At 37.3% G+C, this 23,606-nt stretch overlaps 2 long non-coding RNA genes across 3 annotated transcripts in view; one reads left to right on the forward strand and one right to left on the reverse strand.

Annotated features, from left to right (window-relative positions):
• Positions 1–23,606, forward strand: part of LOC135314987 (uncharacterized) — a 55,458-nt gene that overhangs the window by 19,870 nt on the left and 11,982 nt on the right. Inside the window, exons 3-4 of one of the 2 annotated variants that reach the window (XR_010374402.1) lie at positions 18,810–20,839; positions 21,932–21,969. This is a non-coding gene — a long non-coding RNA (uncharacterized LOC135314987). The remainder of the gene's footprint in view (positions 1–18,809; positions 20,840–21,931; positions 21,970–23,606) is intronic. The other variant, XR_010374401.1, reaches the window with a different exon arrangement.
• Positions 11,493–16,325, reverse strand: LOC135314988 (uncharacterized). The gene is made up of 3 exons (XR_010374403.1): positions 16,206–16,325; positions 15,274–15,421; positions 11,493–13,230 (listed from the first exon to the last, which is right to left on the reverse strand). It is a non-coding gene; the product is annotated as an uncharacterized LOC135314988 (long non-coding RNA).

Consider the following 23,606-nt stretch of genomic DNA (forward strand, 5'->3'; position numbering starts at 1 on the left):
TAGAGGTTTTTGAAAAGTGTAAACAAAAGGACTGTGAACCAGATTCTGTAAAAAAATAATTTTCACAATTAATATTGAGGGACAGTTTAATCACTTGACTTGCAAGTTTAATTAGATGACCTTTCCTGCAAGCACAGGAAAATTTTGACTAGCACAAATAACCTCTCTGGCTTGAGTGGAATGAGCCGGGTTTGTATTTAACACGGGATTAAATACTTCCAGGATCAGGCTCATATTCTGAAACCGTTTTATTTATTGGCTGGTGAGTGGTATGCTCATGTTTTCAACACAAACAAGCAAATGGGGTAGATTTGTGCCAGTCTTCAATGTCTTCACAGTTTTAGTTTAAAAAACACCCAAGCAACAGCAACAGAAAGTGTCCCAAAGAGGCTGTTACTTAAAAATTTTGGCTTTTGAAGTCTTCCACGTCCCTGCTCAGAACACAGTCATTAAGGTTTGATTCTGTAGATATTTCCCAACTCTGTAGATACCTTCCATACCCAGCTTAAGTCATTTGATGAACAAAAAGCTGGCAGAAACGAATGAATTTATAGAAAAAAATGGCACAGCATACTAACTAAATTGAGTTAAAGAAATTAAATAAGAATCCCGTAACAATTTCAGCTGCTTATGTCTGATCCAGAAATTCAGTTCTTTGCTATCGGTTTTGATAAGCAGCCTTCCTCACCGATGAGGCTATAAGATGATAATGTCATTCAATAACTCTCACACCCTTTCCTGCTATTTGTCCAGTGCAGGAAACTAAGGGTTTTCTTGTCGTGTGGACACAGAGGAAATATCCAGCAACCAAATACTGACCCTTGCATGCAAACAGGTCCATATCCTCTTTCCGCCTGACAACTTCCTTCCTCTCTGCTAGGAACAAATCTACTCTTCATTTTTCCGGAGTTCTTTACACAGACTGCTCAGAAAGCCCTTGGGTAGGGACAAACATTTTATTAATGTAAACTTCATCTAACAGCTGGATACTTAGGGCAGCCAGGCCCAAATTTACAGTAGAGAATTGTTTGCTTCTTTTAACTATAGTGTTGCTGCAGCTGAGTCACCAAATGCTCTGTGCCAGGGACTAATATAAAGAGTTTACTGAGATGCCTGGCCTTAGCTTAATGAAGACATATTTGCATTTCTGACATTTTATGAAGGCTACACTTAGTTAAGATGAATCTTATACGGTCTTTCCATGGCATTTCTCTGCATTAACAAGGAAATGGAAGCCTTTTTCTGGCCATGAAGGATGGAGGTTTTATCTCCTGTCTGACTTCACTAAAGACAGTCACTCAGACATAAACTTCCTCCTGAATGATGTTACTGATCAGACAACAAGCAACAAACCAGCCAAGAAACAGCCGACAGTTGATAGCAGAGAAGCAGTTTCATAGGACTGTATCTTTATTTCTGGGATCACAGATGTTATTTATTCTTTGCATGAAATCTTGATTTCAGAATGTAAAATGAAAGCCCAGGCCACGTTCTGTCCTATTGCCAGTGTTCAGTTGCTTGGGAGTTGTCCTGTGGCACTACACAGGCTTGTCATTCTGTGCTGTTGGAAGAACCTCAGAAGTCAGTAAGTTCTCTAAAAATTCCCCTCAGTCAGGTGACTAGCCCGTTGTGTGACTGTGACCACGCCACTTCTCACTCTAAAGACAGTTGATTTACACTTAGCTAAAGAATTGTTCATTATACCACAACACACCGTATTGATATAGCCCCATCAGAAAGCACCTTTCAGTGGAATTTGTACATCTCTATGCGTGTGTTCCTCTCATCAGAAGATCATAGAATGATAGAACGGTTTGGGTTGGAAGGGGCCTTTAAAGATGGGACCAACTTCTTACATATTCTCATTTACAAGTTAAGAGTAACTGAGCAGTAGTCAGCAGTCACAAACTTATGCGTATGGTCAGAATCAGGCCCCCTCTCTGTAAGAAGAGAGATAGTGGAGTCCCTCATCGTGCTGCAGCACCGCAACATACTGCAGGGCAGCTATGAGCAGTCTCTACCCCAAGGAATTTCCGCAGTGTGCCCTGAAGGCCCTGAGAATATGTCCTGGTTTGGTAGGGGTATAGGACCGCCAGTCTGAAAGACACCCAGATAATCACCGACACACATCAGGGCAGTGCCGGGGGACAAGGGGAAAAGAGAGAGGGAATTGCCATATACAAAAGGGAAGGCCATTCATTCCTATTGAGAGTGACCGTTACTATTTACGAATGTGAATGGTATACAACATAGATGACTAAAACAATATCAATAAATACATTTGATGTGATGATAAATAATAGAAACATTTTATTTAGTTGGATTTTACAAGTATTTGCAATTCTTTTAATTACAAAATTTAGATTAATCATATTTCCTCTTCTATAAATATTTATGAATGGAACCTTAGTATAGAGTATGGCCTCCACTTTAAAGGATAGCAGCAAACTTTTTAAAGCGTATCCTTCTGGAACTCACTGTTAATGTCTCCTATAGTTTAGTCTAAATTTAGAAGACCTTATTCTGTATTGAACTGTTACAAAATAATCAGATAAAAAATACAGAAAAGTTATATGTTGGCATTCATAAATCAGTTATCCGTAAGATGACTAATTGGTATTAGAAATGAAAGTGCAAAAGTATTATACTTTAATTACTTGTATCAATGATTATTACTAAATCTCAGTAGTCTCAGAAATTTCAAAATGAAACAGGTGAGCAGTTTTGCGTACTGGAGTAACCCAGAGAAAGGGCTATTTGCTTATCCCTTTACTTTTAAAAATGTTTAATATTACAGGTACATGACAAGTGGATACTTCAGCTGGTTCCTGTTCTTGTGTCTACATACCTACACCAAAGACCAGATGGGCTATGCGTCAGTGAAACGTAAAAGCTGAATTTTCCTAACGTGGCAAGTGTTTGAATGTTTTACTTTCCTTAACACTGCCTGACTTCTCACAGGAAGTGAACCATTCAGCAGACCTAGAGCATGGCAAAACTGAAAACTAGTACTTTTGGCTGATATCTCTACAGCTAGGCTGGGGAAATCACTACCAGAAGAAACCGTTGGATTACAATAGGAGAGGACATTTGTACAGTCAATAAGAATATACGGCTGTATAGCTGGTACTCAAAAAAAAAAAAAAAGAGAGAAGTAAATAAAGAGCAGTATTTAAAACAATTCTTCAGGATTTAAAATAGTTCTGTGTGAGATCTTAAGTCCTCCAGCTGCATAAAGTTCTTCTTTCATATGAAATATAAAACACTGCAAATAGCTTCTTGGAGGGAACAGGCTCCAAGTCTGAGCTGGTTTAGCAATTACTGTGTCCAATGTTTTTTCAGTAGATGTTTTTCTAACAAGAACGTAATGAAGGCTAAATTGCCTTTTCAGTTATGGCTGAATAATTTGAAATAACCTCCCAGGTTAAAACACCACCCTCACATCAGGTTAACCTGCATTCCTCAGCACGACAGCTACGGTGTCAAGTTCTGCCCCATGTACACTAGTATTTCAAGGGAAGTAATCCTAATAATTCATGGTAGGTATTGTTGAACCTGAGCAGTTGCACATTAGGTTTTGCTTGGAGTTGCCTTTCAGGTTCAAATTTTCCTGAAGATGAAGGAAATCTGTTTGCCTGCGTTCCCCTGCTCTGTAGAAGTTGCAAGGAAAAGCAAGTCTGATTGTGAAACAGGATAGAGGCAGGTAGCACTTTTTAGCACTGGATTATCTCATTCAGCCTTGTTCTTGAAACACATGGCGAGTCTGGACTTTGGAAGCTCTAAAATTTCTAAAAAGAAATAATTTCTGAAGTGCCAAGTCCTTATTTCATACATTCTTATATATCTGCAAAGGGTTTCAGAATGAACACTGTGTATCAACATAATTTTCTTCAAGAGACTGAGATGAATTCAAGGTTGCAAGCTATATTTTACTCCTCAGAGAAGACAGAGCAGTTCCTCCCTCCTTCCTGTGTTTAATTATACCCTGAGTAACTCACAAGTTATTGTGTCGCCATATCGTTCTGAGTAATGAACTAGACAGAATTATGGCTGCAAAACAGACGAAGGGCACATCTACCCAGGCATCACAGAGAGAAGTTCTGTTGTTCCTCACACTGCAAGTACCAGGGATGAAATTCTGACGCTGCTGAACCCAGTGGAAACATGTTCATCAATAGGGTTAGGATTTCTCCGGAGATTTTTATGCATCATTACTTACATGAATCTCACCAAAAAAAACCAGGCTGGCCATATTTAAACTGTGGGGTTTTTTGTTGTTGTTCCTTTAAAATACACAAACAAAAGCCATGTGGCTGTGGAGTTTAACTTAAAAAAAGTAATCGACGCTTTCTGCACAAGCTGGATTGTCCTCCAAAATTATCCTTTTAAATCATTAACAAAAAGCTCCAAAAAAGCCACACTGCTTATACATTACTTAATAGCACTTCATTTTTCCTATATGTATTTTCTATTTTCTGATCTTGCTCTTACTGTTCTGTAAGAGGGTATTGTTACTGATGCAGTTGGTAACTTTATGCCACTGCCAAACTACTGGCCACAGTCAGACGTGCTGGAATTAAAATTATCTAATCAAAATTACTTTTTTGGTTAAAAGGAATACAGACCTGTTAATCTTTTTGCAGTTATAGCTATATAACTAAAGCGTCTTATTTTTCTTCTGCTTGTGTAAGCCACAAAATGAAAACACTTTCAGAAGGAATACAGGCTCATATTTGTTAAAGTATTTTTCAAAAAGCAATAGCAACAAACAAAAAAAAATCACCTTTTTACCAGAATATGTGTAAAAGTCAACTTAGTAAGAAATGAAACTTTTGTAATTTTTATTGTGAGACAGTATATATAAAATGTAATTTATGAACAGAGACACAGCTATGTAAAAATACTGTCCTGTCTCTGGGTCATACTGATATGAAGATAATTATTGCCAAGGGCCTTTTTCCTTTTATGTCTACAAAGGGAAAAGCATAATGGCAATAAAACGTAATAGCATTTTTTTTTTGTTAGAACAGAAGAATAGTACCATTGATTGGCTTGTAGTTCCACCTGCTCTGCATATAAGAATCTTCAATTCCTCTTTAAATTGTTCTTGCATTTAAACAGCTGCTGACTTTCACCGTTGAGGTTGTTGCATTTCAGCATTAAACTCTGGAGACCTCCAAGTAGAATGTGATGTGTATATACATCTATTATTGCTCATCACTGTAACATTATCACTTATGTATAATAACAGTTAATATATATGTTGGGGTTGTGCCTGGAGGAATCAGTCAGATGAAGGCAAGAGTAAAATAATATAGACAGTAAGTACATAGCCGTTACTCAAAGTGCAACTCAAATAACATTCAGAAAGCTGTTGTTTTCGTGATACCTCTTTGTGACAGTAAAACAACAGAATTATCATGTATTTTACTATTTATAAAGTAAAACACTACAGTGGATAGAACAGTGATGCAATTATCTCTTCTGTCAAGTTTAAGAGTGTGCTCACAACTGTCAAAAGGCAACATACTTTGGGATTTAGTGGTGCTCAGGAGAAAATCTGAATTTTTTGCAGTACGTTTTATTTGTGCTCAAGGGAAAAAAAAATCAAAAGAATAAGCCCCAGTTCTTAATTTAAACTTAAAACTGCACCTACAACACCTTTACACCTTAACGTTGCATAAATATCACTTATTGGAAGAAGATAGATGACAGAAGGATTCTTTTCTGTAGTCTAAATTATGCTGTAATTCTAACAGTGTTATTATGATCTTTGAAAACAAAATTGTAAATCATTAAAGTCTTATACAAGGATGACTCCATTTATGTGAAAATATCGCTAAAATAAGTTGCTGTCTTGAACTAAAAGATAAAATTCCCTTTGCAATTACGTGTTTCAAAGCTTTCCTAGAACTGAAGTTGACAAGTCACAATTTCACTTTGTCTTTCTGATGCTATTATTGTTCTTGGTTTTAATACACTTTGCACTGGCATACGCCTCAAGTTAGGACAGTGCATTTACAGAAGTTTACTGTCTTTCTGTTTGATCAAGCCATCGTTGTCATCGTAATTGTACACTTACCTACATATTGTCTATACAGTTTGAAAATGTAATTTCTTAATTCAGACCCTTTATTTCATCTGAAACAAGTTCTTTCTGGCCTTCTTCGCATCCATACTTGTCTCATGCATCGACAGAGAATACTAATGTTAAACATTTCACTTACTCTGGCTACCTCACTAATTTTAATACATCTGCAGGCTGCCACATTATGTTGTCTTAGGCTAAAAGCTTTCTTGCTTTCAGGGACTTCCATGTTCCAATATCTCTCTCCTTTTATCCACTGCAGATGCCCAAGACTGTTACCGTACTTCTGCAGTTCTTCCCCAAGGACTTGTTTTCCTTGATACACATTTAAGAAATTGTCCATACGATAGAGACAGACTGGAAATAAATTGTCTGAGGAAATTACTTGTTTATCAAATAGCAGAAGAGTATTAAACTGAATAAAATTATTTGCCTTTTCCTCACCTTTGTTTGACAGTCATCTTCAGTTGGGTATCTTCCTTGGGTATGTAAAGTGATATTAACACAACCACCCAGCTATGAGAAATGTTAAGCTTTATGAATGTAATCAGAACTTCAGATCCCTTAGCAAAACACTGATTATTTAGTGGTGAAGATAGCTATTTTTACACTTCTAGAACTTTATTTTGCTCCGTATTATTCAAGTGTGTCAGTGATCAAGCATGTCAGTGATGGGACTTCCTATTCCTCCCTCCTATCTTCTTGCTAAAAAAAATTTGAGAACTAAAAAAATATGGATCTTACATCCAGGCTGTCAAATAGCATTAATTCCGTAGTTGGTACTTTGAGTGAGACCATCGAGACAGACAGGTCTATCTGTGTCAGCGTAAAAAGAAGTCTCTCTCAAACAGACTGAGGTATTAAGCATAAGCATTTATGTGTAAGAGAAGCTTGCCCATTTCTGCCCTGTACATAAGTAAAGGATACATTTCTTTTACTACGTATATTAATCTGATTTCTTTCAAACAAATATCCCCTTTTTTAATGAAAGGAGCAGCAGGAACAACACCGTTTATAATATTTAATTGTGTACACTGTACACAGATATATGAAACTGAAGTTTCTGTGCGTAATGTTTGTGGAACAATAACTATCAGTAACATTTTTCCTAAAAGTATCAAGCATATTGTGTCTGTAATAAGCTTCTCCTGTAAGCCTAACAACTCGCACTAGCAGTGAATCAGGACCACTGAATGATTCATACAGTAGAATTTTCCAGGAGTGTCCAAAAATAATAATAAAGAATAAATTAAAGTATATTTTTGGAAACTTTGGCAAACGGATGCATTTCAACAATAGAGATAAGAATTTTTAATTCAGCTTACTGAAATTTGATAAATGTGAATTTTCGCATTGATTTGGTTTCTAATGATCATTAAGCAATCTTTATTCCTCTCCAACTGAAAGAAAATGAAGTTCTGAATTGCAGTGATAAAAAGTTGATTTCTGGCACACATGAAAAACTGTTTATTTTTATGGATGACATAATTAGACTCAACACCCACAAACAATAAGAATACATTTCAATGCATTCTCTGTTCTGCTTAGGTCATGAAGTAAATCATAAATGTTAACTGAAACAAAACATTCCTTGGGTAAATCAAAGGAAGTACCACTGAAATAACACAAGCAGCAGAAGAAAGCTTGGAGCTTTTCCACACTAATGTCGGATTACGTGGAACAATGTCAAGAAATCAATAGAGTACTTATCCAACTAGTGCTTCTGGCCAATTTTCTTCTCTCAAAAATATTTAAATGTAAGTGGAACAATTAACGTTTAAGAAAATTCAGCACTTCATAGGATCGTGTCCTCTATTCATTGTAGAGTTTAGAGAGCTTTTAGAGACTGTCAGAGATGACAAAAAATTCCATGTGGTCATCATTATCAGCGTGTTATATGGTGATACAACTTATTGAACTGCCAGAAAAGAACAGCAGACCTACAGGGTTCATCAGGAACGCTATCGGGCTGAAGGTCTGCCATTGGTAGCTGTGCAGAAAATGGTACTGGCACCATATTGTTTCTTTCCAGCTGTGGCAGCTGGAATCAGAGATGTGTACGCCCTCCCTGCCTGCTTGCTCAACCAGCATGTTAACTGTATCTCCTCAACAGCTATCATCAGACTTAAGGCATGACTTTCAACTGGTTGGTCTTTTATCAGAATCGGTTTTGCACAGAGATCACTGTTGTTTAGTTTAGTTTTAGGTAGTGAGATGAGATGGTTTGGGACCTCAAAGGTTCACTTTTGGTGGAGTGGGCCACCTTTGTATGAACTATTATGAGATACGTAGAAGAGAAGTGGCAGAAGCCATGAAGGCGACGCAGTCAATCATCCACCTCTGCTGTTCCTGCTGATTTGATGGTATGAATGCAATGGAACTTGATCAGTGTGAGAAGATCTGCACTTCTGTCTGTCACTTCATTCCTGGCTGTTGGGACATCTTGTTCACAAGAAACACAAGCTCTGGAAGGAATCTTATCCACTCAATATATTTGTTTTAATTTTTGATGAAAAAGTCTGCAACTGCCTAAACAGCCTGATGCTAACCATTCGTGACTGAGTACTATTCTAGCTGCCAAGAAAAGCAGGGGTAGCCTACAGTGCCATTATAGAAACCCCCAAAGATAAACCCTGTGTTCTTAAGCACGTAAGTGAACGCGGCTGGTTGAAACGTTTTTAGATGTAGGGTAGAATGCAGTCAGAAATAAAGGTACCTACGTCTGCTCACAGTTCTGTAGGGGTTTGTGAGTCACTAGGAGGATTCTTCAGAAGAACAGCACTTTCAGGCATGAGATTTATTACTAAGTAGGAGTCTTCTATACACAAAGATTTTTCCACCTACAGTCCCTCCCAAGGACATATGATGAAGGAATGACCATTTTCATCTGCTACAAGCATTTCAAAGGAATCAAAGAGAAAAGATGTCTCAATGGGAAATGGCTAAAGTAATGTCCCTGCATCTTTTAGAAGGGTAGTGTTTGCTAGGTACCTGTCCCAGAAAAAGTAGCAATGTTTGGTTTGTGTCCTTTTGTGGATGACTTGCACCATCCAGAGAGATTTGAATGAATCCGGTCTCTTGTATCCAAAAAACATGTTAATTCATTCTTACCATGCAGTGTTTAAGCAACTTACTTCTGCAGTTTGTTTCTTTGTCAATATCTTTAAGACATTACAAAATAAAAATTAATATTTAGCTTAGTATGTCAGAGTTTTCCAGAAAAAGGTTGAAAAATCAATAGTGTAAGAGCACTAGGAATTTGCTTTAGAAAATGTATTTATTTTGTGGCTTTTGGTAGATTAAAAAAAATCAGTATGATTTGTTCATCTGAGAATCCTACATGCATGATAAACACTTCCTTTAATAATACATCAAGTCACTTATCTTTCAGTATGGTAGGAGGCACAGCTTATTTTTGCTAAATCTGTTAAACCTATAAACCTAAAATAACTACTGCTGGAAACTGAAAATGTGCTAGCTTTTGTTTAGCTGCCACGGAGGCAGCTGCTGCCCTTGCAGCCATCGTGCAGTACCGCTGCAAGGCAAGTGTAAGAGTTTCCAAGAGAGGCTGGGATGTTCACCGGGACCATGCATGCTTAAGCTTCAGAAATCAACCACGTAGATCATTTCTTCTGAGTCTTCTGAGAGTGCGTAGATGCACAGTGTTTCAAAAGACACTGAAAACTGAGTTCTTTGGAACTGATTTCTGTGTGGTTGCTAGTTATTTTTTCTCAATGAAAGTCGTTACTCATTGGTATACACATGGACAAGCCCATAATAACAGAGATTGACTCAAACGGAGAATGAAATAAATGATTGACCTAAGCTGAAATATGGTATTCAGGATTTCAGTTTCTAGAATAAATAAATACTCTCCTTTATGTCTAAAACTACATATAAATTTATGACCAATAAAATTTTTACATCTAAAATGATCACAGAATGTTATTTCTAATTAATTTTATGTATAAGTACAGCAAGTTTTTTTGCAAGTAAACATTTCATAAGAATCTTTCATGCATACACTAAAGTACATGTCATACCTGGACTAACATAATGGAGTGTTATGAGTTATTACATTAATGAGTCGTGTACTGAGGAAGATGTGCATCGAAGGCTGACATGCTTTCTGATATGCAAGCACGCATTAATCTGTTGCTTTAGAAGCTCTGGCACATGGAAAGACAAAATCTGCACCAACAGTCTTGTAACATACGTGTCTCTGGACATGGAAGGACTGACACCTACATCACTAGAATTTCTGGTTCAGGCTCAAAGTTGGTATAAATGATGAAGAAATTTAATCACCAGGGAGTCAGTCTAAATGGTTGAATGACCATAGAAGTTATTCTAGCTCTCATGCTTAAATGAGAAGAGGGGTGGAGTCGCGAAAGGAGAAGAAACCAACAGGAAGAGTATAAAAATAAGTAAAGCTGAGGTCTCTAACTCATTATGTTTCTTCCTCTTTATTTTACTACACACATATTGTTCTGGTTCCATGACATCCAAACTATGGTAGTTATCGTTCACTTCTATTGATTTATTGATGGGCTAATTACAGCATCACTTTATTTTTCTCTGTATATGGCCAGAGACGCGTAACCTTATTTGTAACATACAGAACTGGTGTCTGATCCTCAAACGTATTTATTGAAACACTGACAACAGTCTTGGTTCTTACTGATGAGTTTATTTTCACAAAGGTCATGAGATAACTAGAGCCAAGCGTGTGCAGGTTTGGGACCATCCGTAACAGCATGTTCACATCCAAGCTGATCTGAGGTAATTGATGAATGTATAAATAGATGTTGGATGAAGGAAGAACAACACACACACAAAGTGTATATATTCTTACCTTACAGAAATGAACATTTCTAGGAATTGTTGTGATCTGCCACATATATAGTGCACTTTAAACATTTTCATCTCCATATTTCTCAATGCTATATTTTCCTCCTGCTAATATATGCTATGGCAGACTTGTATAGTGCAAAGAACAAAAAAAAAGATACAAATACTGAAGAGTCTGTAATCCATCTAATCACAGCTCAGTCGTTCATCTGTAAGGCATCACTGCTGAGCAGGGTGATGAAGGAAGGATCCATGTGTTAAGACATGTTATTGGGAATCTGAAGATCTGGCTTCTTTTCCTAGTTCTTCAAAAGATTTTGTGCTCAATCTTCAGCATATCATTCTGGGTTTGACTCAACGCCAAAGATAATGACAATCTTTATTTCTTGGTGCTAGAAGTTCTGTGTAATGGAGGTGGGTAATGGTGATGAAATTGTACCAAGGAGCTGTTATGCATTTGTTGTGGTGTGCTTTGATATCCCCAGATGTCAGAAAGTATAGAGATGCAATGTATTTGTTACTGGTGTTTTGTTTCCCATTTTGTCATCTCCTAATGGACATAATATGTTTTAAGAAAGGCTTTGAAGATTACAGTGAGAATACTTGTAGGAAAAAAAGAGTAATGCTAGCTCTCAGCATACTTCTGGTACCTGAAATATTTCTTAGACACACAATAGTATTTATCATTCCAATATTTTAATTTTATGAAAGAAGTTTGTCAAAGAAAAAATACTGATACTTTCCTTCATTTTCAATTTTTGGTAGAAATACCACGGTGTGATATACTGCATAAATACCTAATATCAAATACATACTTGGAACTTATCAACTATATTGTAACATTCACCTTCTATCTTTCTACATGCATAGGAAACAATATGACTTTCATTAATGGAGTAGAAGAAAGAGGATAATGTCCTTAATGTTTCCACTCTTTCTATTTTGAAACTTTTTTAGCTTAAGAAAATACCTGGAGTGGCTTAAAGAATCCTTAAGTATATTAGTCCAAAACATCCCAAATTCTTTTCAATTCTCTGCAGCAGGAAAAGCAGATTCCTCTATTTCTATCGTGTTGCATGAAAGAACTCCTAAAAGATTTGGTGGAGAAAATATTTATAAATGGAAACACTATCATCACCCCTCTCCTAAATTCTCATACACAGTTGCATTTGTAAAACAAAAGGAAGAGAATCATATAAAAAGGATTAATTCATAACCCTTAAAATTTAAAAAAGACATTTTTAAAACAAATAATGAAAGATGTATTTCAATTAAGATGAAATACATTGTTTTTGTATGTCATCAAAGCCAAATTCATGAAAAATTACTTTAAAGCAAAGATGCATTTTCTGGTAAGAAAACTGGCTGAAGAAACTGTTCACGTACGCCGAAGGCATGGCATTTACGAAACATCTTCACTGTTACTGCAGTTAGCAGAAATGTTTATTTTAATGACAACAATCAACATTAGACCAGGATTAAAAACTTCAAAAGTCCCCATTTTTATTATCTGCTTCCATTCTTACTTATAAATATTGTTTTGGAGAATCTATTTTCCCAACCAAATAAATTAGGCTGACGTAATTAGAATTTCCCCATTTTCTGTGAGAAATCAACAACCAAAAATACTCTTAAATATATGAAAGGAATATTGTGAAAGGTATGCATGGCTACTGTTGACTTCCTGCATAAAACTGTCTTGCACATGGGTTTTCCACGCGTATAACTGCAGGGTGAAAGACGACATTATGAGAAACCTTCTGACAAATTGATTAATAATCTTGAGCTGCTGAAGTTCAGCTGAGTGAGCAATTAAACATTCCAAACAGCAATGAACCTTCAGAGATAATTTATGATAATTTTATGCACAAGAGCTCAGTGGCTTTTTAATTTGATAGAATGTTACTAGCATAGATTTCTAACAAGGGAGTTTCAGTGCTCCATACATCACTGAGATTACTTAAACATTTCAAATGTGGTTGATGAATGAAGTTTCCTGAGATGTGAGGAGATACAGGAGGTGTCAGAAGGTTGAGATTATTCATCATATCAATTATTGAAATTGGATGCATTGACATCATACTCCCAGCTCATATTTTATAGCCATTATAAAGACAGAGGAGAAACAACAGACTTGGTGGACTGCAGAACTGTCAGGATATCCAACTTCTTCCCTCTTTTATTCCAGCATTCTTCTGTCACCACAGTGTTAGCACTTCCAGGTGTTTCCCTGAAAGTCATTCTTAATATATAGCAGGAGAACAGGACCCTTTGGATATCATGAGCTAAACCTGGAAAACATCCCATGCAGATCAAGAGAGAAAAAGGAGGTTAGATAAAACAACATGAGTCTAAACTCAGTTTGCCAGAAATGCAAATACTGGGTCATTTTTGCCGAAGGAGACAGGTTTCCCTACATTCTTCCACATAATTTTTTTGCCTTTTTGTTGCTTTCAAAAAAATGCATAGGGTAGTACATTCAAACAAGTCAAATATTTTTAATTCCTAGAATATTTCCCTTTCATTGTTTTATTTCTTGTTTTGGCAAGTAACATATAATGTTTTAATCTTGGATTTCTGACATCTTCATGACAGTTTGAAATACACTAAGCTAAACTAAAGTAAATAATTTAAAGGGGCTTTCTTTATTATATGAACAAAGATAAAATCTATGCTTTGAATGGAACACTGAAGCACTCAGATACCACATGTTTTAGAGAACAGCCAGTTGGTGAGATTTTATTTGTTTTTAACACCACTATAATGATCCTGACAACACATCATCGTTTCACATATCCAAACAGTTATCCTTTCAAGCATGCAAAGAATAGAATGCTGAAAAATGGAGGCTAAGGATGGGCAAAAAATGTTGCTAGAAGCAGGACAGCAGCCTATTGCTTAAACTCCTTCAAATGAGAGATCACTTCATTCATGTAAAGCACTATTAGTTAAAATACTCCTCAAAGCTGAGGAGCTATGCAGACAGCTTGGAGAGCGATAGGTGGGAGAGTGGGAGTGTTTGCACAGGCCTTGTGGCTTCAAATCCTACTTCAGACTAGAACTATTAGTCTGACATTAATGAAGAGGGTTGTCTGACCCTTTATGTGTCTTCAACATTATTGTTTCAAGAGCTGACTTCTGCACAGATCCAAACGCATTATCAACACCTCTCGACATAACTGAAAGTCTCCCGCCCTTGAAGAATGGAGTCAGCATTAGCGGAAGAATCACAGAAATTGATAAGGAAAAGAAGTTCCATAAAAATAATGGTAAAATTCTGGAACTCCCACTAGATATTACTGAAGAAATGCAGCAGAATTGGCAAGCAGGTTCCATGCGTAACTAAAGATAAGTAGGTCTGAACTTCTGGCATCGAGGTTCTCTTCCTTAAAAAGCTTACTTCATATGAGTCAAGAGTTAGTTTCACTCCCATCTAAATAAAGAGAATGCTTTTCCCAAAAGAATATTAAAATAGATCCAAACATTGGTCATTGAGGAAAATTCCCTGGGGAGGAAAAGAAAGAACTCCAAATTGGGTGAGCAAAAAAAAAATTCTTAAAAAACCCCACAACTTGGAAAACTTGACACAATTAAAAGGTTGAAAAAGTATGTTTGTCTCACCTAAAGAACGGATTGAAACAGTCCTCTGACGCAGAAAATTGGTATAAATAGAATGATCTTATTGTAACCTCTAGCACATTGCTGCAAAGTGAAATATTAAAATCCAAAAGCGTTCTATCTTACTTAGAACTTACTTCACCTACTTAGTAAGTGAACTTACTCCTGAGACAAGGTATCTGGAAGCAAGCTGTTGAGAAAATTCTAATATTAAAGTCTTTTACCAAAAAGTTACTCAAAAAAAAAAAAAATGCTAAGAATATCTTCAACCCTCTCTCAGAACTGGTTATTGATCTAGGTAACTTCTCATGGTCTGTGTCTCAATTTAGCGGCAAATAATACATAGTTAAAGCCGAGAACAGGAAGCAAGTATTATGTAATTTCAAATGAGATACCGAAAGGCTAAACCATCTCCTTTCTTAAGCACTGTTAATCTTTCTGGCGCTTTGCACAATCTTGTAACCTCAGCCTTTCTGGATAATCAAAATGGCACTTGCCTGACTCCGCAGGAGCTTCCCTGGGAAGTGGCCAGACGGGTAGGTAGGAATGAAGCAAACACTGAGGTGACCTAAATGTCCTTTTTAGGAACCTCTGGTTCTCCTAACTCTTTCTTCTGAAACAGTCTCTGATTATTTTTTTCTTTTACTCAAAAGGGTCAAATTTGGTAAGAGTACTGGACACTGATGTAAAACACTCCCACCTACAAAGTTATATACCTCGGGTACAGTCCATGTCCTCCTCAGTCCCAGGCTCACAGGTCTCCACGACAATCCTTCCTGGAACGCAGAACAGCCAAAGTAGCGGTAACCCCAGAATCTACAGAGGGTTTGCACCTCTCATTTCAATGCACTCAAATAACAGCACCTGGAAGAAAAAAATGGTTCACCTGACAGCCTGCTGCCACAGGACATTAGGACAACGTTTTCGGTCAAGTTCCACCAGTTCAGTTGGTTAGTCTTGATGGAATTTCTCTCAGTTACCCAGAAAAAGCTTCAGAACTGGTCTCTCCAAAATGTTAGCAAAGAATGAGTGTCTCTAATAATTTCTGTGTGCGAAATTAAGGGAGACCTTTTTTTTCCTTCCCTTTTTTTTTTTATTTTTTTTGAGCTAAAACAATATGTATGGAGAAAGAGCATTTAAAATCTTTCTTCTTCAAAATTAATTAAAACAAAGTTATTAAGAAAATGATAGGAAAAGTGCAATTGCCATCTGAAAACGTGTCCTGACAAATTTGGAGAATAAATTAAATCTCTAATAGAGAAATGTTAGTTCTGCTTTCAGTGTCAAGGCAGCCTTACAGAGACTCTTCTGATGCTTCCATAATGTGCCAATCAATGTTCAAAAGTACAATTATTTGTTTGTATTCTTGAAGAGAGACACACAAAACAATTCTGAAGGCCTATTTTACTAATATATGGTAATGAAAATGAAATATTAATCATATAGTCAACTGTACTGAAAAGCAGTGCACACCTAAACTTGTACCTATAATACTCTTTTGACAGCAATGTTATAGTTCAGTTTTGGCAGCTACATTTGTTATTTTTCAGGCAAAGCTGGCAACAACTCAAAGTCATGGAAACATTGGGCAAACTCCAGCAGCCCTTTCTTAGGCAAGATGTCTATTTAAACACAAGATTTAACCTACCTTTTAATAGGATAAAAAATGGATGACCTGGATGAATGGAGTATCTTAAACTTCCTGCAAAATAGGATAGTCTTCTTGTTTGCACTGTTTAATGTTTTGATTTCCCATTCATTGCTGAGCCTGTAATGAGCATCAGTTATTACATGGTGGCTCAGCTCCAACATAAATAATTTAACCTCCCCCCCCTTTATTGATTTATATTAGCATTTATAGATGGCACTCATTGTCTTTATGGAGCCCGGGTTCTCACAGTAATTAAGCTCAAATTTAAAATAAACAATGACATCCAATATGGGTTGTTGAAATATCCTGCAAAGTTTCTTGCCTAACGCCTACATTCAGTTTAGACTTCATCTCTTTGCCATTCTAAAAATCCTAACTAGACAAACCAAATGAAACCAAACAAATAATCACAGCAAAAAAAGAACAGCAGGGAAGGTACGTATTCAGTCTTGAAATTACTATGGAATGGGTTTGTCAAAATTATAGTGTCAATATTGTACCAGATGTCACTCCTCTTTTTTTTGCGGTGATACTGTGTGTAAGCTTATCTAGCTCAGTGGTATCTTTCTCCTGAAAACATTTTTATCATAACTGGAGAATGTTATAGTTTATTGGTTTATCTCCAAGTCCTCCAGTGCCCTTGGACGCATGGTAAGTTTTTCTTTTCTTTTGCTCTCAGGAGACAAATTTATACCTTACTTACAGTGCATTCATGTAAATCTCAATTAATTCTGTTGATTTAAGACCACAACTGCCTCTATTGGTAAATTGTAAGCATTGTGTACAGTAGCATAAAAATGGGCTGCCATGAGAAAACTTTTTTCCGAGCCATGAACAGCAATCTTCACATCCTCCAGGAACAGAAACCAGGACTATAGTTGCTCTTTGATAATTGGATCTCTGCTAAATTATTTTTCTTCTTTCATAACAACTATGAACATATAAGAATCATAAACATTATTAAAATGTTATAAATATTACAGAATGATTATAAATATTATTTCAGAAAAGGTCCTCGAGAGCAGTTTTCTAATGCGCATAGAACATTCAAAAATTAATTCAAATTGGAAGCCCTCACATCACTGAAGCCTTTCAGTGAACACTTTCGAATTTCAATTTAAAACCTCACCTGGAATTATTCTGACAATTTAAAAAAATGTGGGAAGCAACCACTAAGTGTGCAGCTAAGACTTAAAACACTTGTCTAAAAATAATATGATATCTGACTCTCCTACCCATAAATCTAGCATAAGCCCTAAGCCTGGGCAGAGATTTGTGTCAAGTGACGTACTGAAGCTACAGCTGGAAATACTAAGTGGGAGAGAGTTCCCATATCACACAGTGCTGACATGGCTTTGCAACCTCTTTGCAGCCCCACCCTCTTCATGGGTCTCTCATCTTTTCCTCCCTGTATAGCCCTAACCCTGTGCCTAACCCTAAGTGTGGGTGGGCACTTCTGTAGTGGGACATGCTGAAGCCCCTTGTGAAAAGGACGAGAGTGGGACGAGTGTCCCAGAAGCCCCCACTTTTCTTCCTCAGTCTTGCTCCGCACCTTTTTGCTCTTCCTATGGGTCTCTTATCTCTGTCAGGGAAAAATACAGGCAGTTGCTGCTCAGCAGGGGAAGGGGAATCTGGAGGCCGAGCATCACAGCATGGCAGGCAGGAGCCATGGACCCACCAACAAAAGGGCTTAGTCCTGTCATACACGAACAAGCCAGTAAGTCAGCCCATGGGTCAGGGTCAGAGTCCCCAGGCACAGGCATGGCTGCAAAGCAGCTGCGACACAGCCCAGGCGTAAGCCAAGTGTGAGCGCCTCTACTTAATGCAGCTGCAAGTGCAAGTGAAGGAGGTGGGAGCCCCTGCTACAGCTTCTTCCAGCTCTTCCTCGGAGAACTCCAAGGCCAGCTGAGGCTTCTCAAACGGGTCTCATCTGTCAGAGCTTTCCTCCAGGAGGAGGGAGGATTTTCTCCTCACTGTCCCTAAGCCGTGCGGGAAACACCTGCCGCGGGTACACTGAGTCCCCAGGGGAAAGTCTGAGTAGGGAAAACCTCTCACAGCAGCCCATGCTCTGCTTGGTAGCCTTCTAGAAGCCGTGCCCTCTCCAAGGGTGCCACCTTTCTCCCTCTTTCTACCCTAAGCCTAGTCTTAACCCTAACCCTGGTTTTAGAGGTTTCGGTACACTTTTCATTAAATCTTTCTGCTAGTCCTTGAAATGTAACTATGCTTTTAAAAGACATAGCTAAATGAAAGACTCCGGTTTTCCTTACCTACACTATCTTTCTTATGGTTTTAAATGAAACATTATCTATGTACATGGTATATGTGTGTCACGTGTGGGCTTCATTTCCTGGTAGATAATGTGGTGCTTCCTTCACTGGTTTTCCCTCAGAGTGATCTGTAGAGTGTTCTTTAAGGGATCCCAGTTTTCAGAATAACAAAAATTCCTGCTGTGATTCAGTAGCTTCATGTAAAGAGCATAATATTGTATGATTATTTTCAACTGCTTCTGCACAATAATCAGGTAGTTAGTGTAAAATAGTTGTATAACTGTATAAACCAAAGCTATATTTCTAATCTTAATTTTGCAACTTCTATTTACAGTTTATTCTAGGTTTACATGTTTGTCTTTATCCTGACGCTTCTTTCATCATTTATTCTATCTTATCACTGTGAATAATTTCCAACTAATAAGTTGTTCTGGATTTTACTCCAGGAAGAGGAGACATGATAAACCTGATCCAAAGCCACGGAAGTTAAATGGAAAACCCAGCATTATGACCAATTAGAAATATCCATTTAACTTTGTTACGATTTTTGCAAAGCTGCAAATTGATCCCAAATCATTCTCTTGGACATTTTTGATACTCCATGTAAAGGAATTGAATCGTGCTGTCTAACTGCTGTTGGTTTACTAAGTGACAAGGCATTGTTTCTCTGATATGTATTCTGATAGAATAAAGCTGTTAAAACATTTTACAAATATTTCGCTGAATTTTATACTTAATTTCAGCAAACATTAATGCCAGTGAAGCTTGATTGCCGCAGCGTCTGCAGAAATGAACCCAAAAGAAGTGTGAATGTTTCTGCAACCAACTCATTTTAAGTCTAGCATGAATAAAGTACAGTTAGCTTGTTGTACTATCAATCAACTGTAAATATTATGATATATTTTTCCAGTAAGAACTGGCACCCAGCTACAGATTTACAGCCTCAAGCAACATCGCTTCTATTTTGAAATCATGGTTAAACACCTTAAACACCTGAACAGTCTTACTCAGATTGATAATTCAACTGACTTCACTTTGAACTCAGAAGGACCGCTCTTCCGAGTGCAGTTTCTCAAGCATAAGCACTTGCAAGACTTAGCCTTGTATTTGCTGTTCGGAAACAGTTCACTTCCTGATTTTGCCTTAGAAATGCTAAAGGAAAACTTAACGAAGATAACGCATTTTCAATCAAAAGATTAAGAGAATTGCTTTGGTTTTTCTTTTGACGAGTAGATGTATTTTATAACACATATATAATTAATTTTATAATGTACCTTATATAGAATACCTATAGAAGTCTAGAAAAATATAGAATATACAGACCATAACAGTTCTGTAATTGCTAAGATTATTGAGCAGAGAATGACAGAAATCCTCAAAGCATTCTTTTTGAAAGGGCCAGGTGAATACATGGAACAAAGCACATGGTTTTGAATGACACATTCCTGATGTGAGGGAAAAGAAAAATACATGGATATCAGTAACAAAACTGTATTAAGCTCACTTGTTTCAGGATCAAGTCCTAAACAGCAGAAGTTTTATGAATAAAAGGTGCAAGGGGGGTTTTTTGCTTCCTTTGGGATGCCTGACAGAGCAGTCAAGAAGAGAAAAGTGGCAGCCAGAACAGAGAAAAAAGTCAAACCATTTCTCACGTTAGTAAACAGAGTGATTTCAGAATGGACATTACAGAGGATGAAGGGAGAAATTGTATGATGGACTTACAGAAAGAAAGAAAAACAGTAAAGAGACATTAAGGACAATTTCCTTCAGCCTCTGCTATGAGAATCTGAGACACGGACCGATGTTCACAGACAATTTTCAAAAATATTTCATTAGCACACATATATCCAGCCCTCACCGTCGGAGAAGACAGTGACACCAGCAGTATGCACACACATAAAAACACATCTGTTAGCAATACACTAATTATTTTTCATAGTGTGTTTCTACTGCTGGACCCTTACTGCCTGCATTCAGTTGACATCTCAGCATGAGATGCGCAAGCTGAGAGTCAGACCCCCAAAAGGTACCTGTTCGGAAGACACACATACAGCGGTTACCTTGGCAACAGACACACGTGAAAGCTCTCAGAAGAGCTTTTTTCTCACATATTCATTTTTTCTGCTCAAGAGCGTTGGTTCGTATATATATATGTAGGTTCAGGCTACAAACTTTATCAATCAGCCTACAGCTGCACAGTTTTAGCTCTGACTTTTGTTCTTTTCTGCATTCCAGCAGCTTCTGAGGAATATTTGCTGATAAATGGAGAGACTGGTATCTGGCAGAGCATGCTGCTCCACTAGAAATATACAAACCGCTGCTACAACTTTACAGATCATTTATATGAACTTTTGAAGTAGGAAGGTTTGTATTACTAGTGAAGAGATGCCTATTTCTGTGATTCTGTGATTCTGTGATTCTGTTACTGCTGAAATAAAAAATCCCCAGATCGACTCTTCCCAAACTTTCTGCCTTAACGTACTTGTACATGCATGCTTAAAACACATACCCATACTAGAACTTACATTATTATTAGGTAGCGTTGAAGTACTTTATTTATATTGAGTATTAGCATTGCTGTCTCGCACAGAGAATGACCCCAAACATGTAATATGAGTTATGTTACTTGAAGTCTCCTCATTTTGGAATCAGCTTCATTTGGAATCAGTTTTGAATGTTATAAATTGCTGCCTTGTTATAGCCAAAATGTATAACTCATCTGCAAATATCATAGAAGCGGTCTGTTTTAAACAGTGGATTGTAGATCTTATAATGTATTAATATTAGTATAATCAGAAATTAAGGTAGAAGAAATGTGTTGATAATGCTCCATCAAAAGTCCAATTAGGTACAAGTTTGGAAGGTCTCTTTTCTCATTTAGGCCCCTTACGGTTCTTCTTCCAACATAGCTCATGCTAGATTGGCTGGACGTGATTATGCTCTTCATCACGTTTTACACAGACATAGCTGCTTCATTTTCACTGGTATAATACTGGCCTAGGAGTAAATCTAACGGCCACTGCATTTATCTGCGATCTTATCGGTGTCCTCAGCGAGTGAAGGATCAGTTTACGTGATACCTGTTCTCTCTCTTTCATCCCCCTAGCAGAAGTAATACCTTGAGACACTAGTGGCCTTTTCGGCTTCGGGAGGCACTTGTGTTTATATTTATAGATTGTATTTATAACCAGAACCAGGAGCTTTTCCTGTGCCTTCACCTCTGGGATGCTGGTACTGGTAGCTGATGGTGCTAATAGACTTCATCCTATGTGGGACGTAAAAACATTATCTCCCGCCAGTTCTCATACAAGGCCACTGAGGGTGTAAAACAGGACTTGTATTAATGGAAAGGTTCCTGCATTTTAGTTGGTTTCGACATAGGTCTTCTATTTCTGCAGTTTCTACTGATTCACTGCACTAACCAGCATGTAATTATTTTTTTTTCTGTCAGTACAGGTGAAAATATAGAAAAAGGAATACTGTCTTCCTTGTAAGTAAGTATTATTTGTAGTGGAAAATATCAGAAATGCAAAACTGTTTTCAAAGTACTTGAGCTTGAAAAAACAAGGATTTGATAGAGCTGTTCTGCAACTATTTATTTTGTTTCAAATTCTGAGTTCTCTGTCTCCTTCTCTATCGATTTTTTTAAGGATTCATTACTAAGTTGTAAACCTGGCCTTTATGGTATTTCTGCTCTGTTTTATTTTCCAGCACAAAACCATGCTACTGTACAGTAAGGCTAAATGTGAAGGAGAGGTAATAATTTGTCAGTGTTTCAAGCAGAATTCAGGGACATTTCAAAATGTTTTTTGTGATTTGGGCTTCCAACTTTAAAATGTGATGTATAATTGACATTTTGATACTTCGAGGCCATGGTGTATTCTCACACTTCCATGAAAAAAAACCCAACTTGCTGACACAATCAGGAAACAGATGGTGACGAAGATCTTGTATTTAATATGCCAATCATTATGCTTTACTTGCATATTATCATCTCATTCATGAGGCCACTATATGAAGGAATTTTGCTATGCCTCTGCAAATCAATCAAGAAGTCTTTTAATATTTTTTAAAATATAATTTAGGTCTTTATTTTACTTTCTATGTTTCATTATATTTGGGGTGGAGTGTTTATGCAAATTTATTACACATGAAAAATGCTTTGACAATCCTGTGGCTAGAATAGATGTCAGCAATGAAATATTCACTATAGATAGCTTCAATAGAGAGACCAAGAAATGACTTGGCAACCGAAGTACCCACATTTTCCATACTTTGCTGCGGTCCTTAATCCAAAGGCAGTGACATAGTAAGACACTATGAAGGATGATGTCGAGTAGGAGGATGGATTTTGTAATATGGCCTCATATCTACTAAGACCTGGACTTCAGTCAAAATTTCTGCTCAAGAAAACCACAGATGGCAGATTACCAATACATTTCAGTTAGAGCTAGCACTGGATTTGAAATCGCTGAGTACCTGAGCCAAGCAAACCTCTTCTTCAGCTCTGAAAATAGGCGTTTTCCTTGGAGACTGCCTGACTCAGAGTCCCATCGCATAGGATTGAGTCCATCCACTCACAAACTGAGCCAGGACCCTCCTTGGGCAGCCTGAGGTCCTTTGAAGGTGTTTTGGCCCGCTATTGCAAATGGTGAGAAAAAGGCGGTTCTTTCTCCTTTATTTCTATCCTGCAATGCCCAGAGAAAGCTTCTTCATTCATAAGGGCCAAACATTCACGTTTAGAAGGAGCAGGGGTATTGTTAGCACCATTTTTTTTCTGTCTTACTCCCACGATAGGACAATGCCTCTGACCTGGGTATAGTTAGGTAGCTATTTGAAAAGTTACATATTCCTCCTGAAGTGGATGGAAATATACCCTGGCTTTCAGCTGGTATAAGGTGTGGGGAGAAGACAGAGGCAGAATGGTTTTGTGCTGAAACTTAGAAAAGAAGCTATTTATGGAGGAAAAAAAAGGAATTTTGTGCCATTGTTCAACACAATAATGCCATTTCAGGCACAGTACACTTCGGCAGCTATTTCACTGATAGAAATCTCATAAGAAGCAAGTGGTCCTAAGTGCAAGAGAAGTGAGCCTATGTTTCTTTTATATGTCTCACAACACAGAGTTTAT

Source organism: Phalacrocorax carbo, chromosome 9, assembly GCF_963921805.1.
Source record: "Phalacrocorax carbo chromosome 9, bPhaCar2.1, whole genome shotgun sequence".
Lineage (NCBI taxonomy): Eukaryota > Metazoa > Chordata > Aves > Suliformes > Phalacrocoracidae > Phalacrocorax > Phalacrocorax carbo.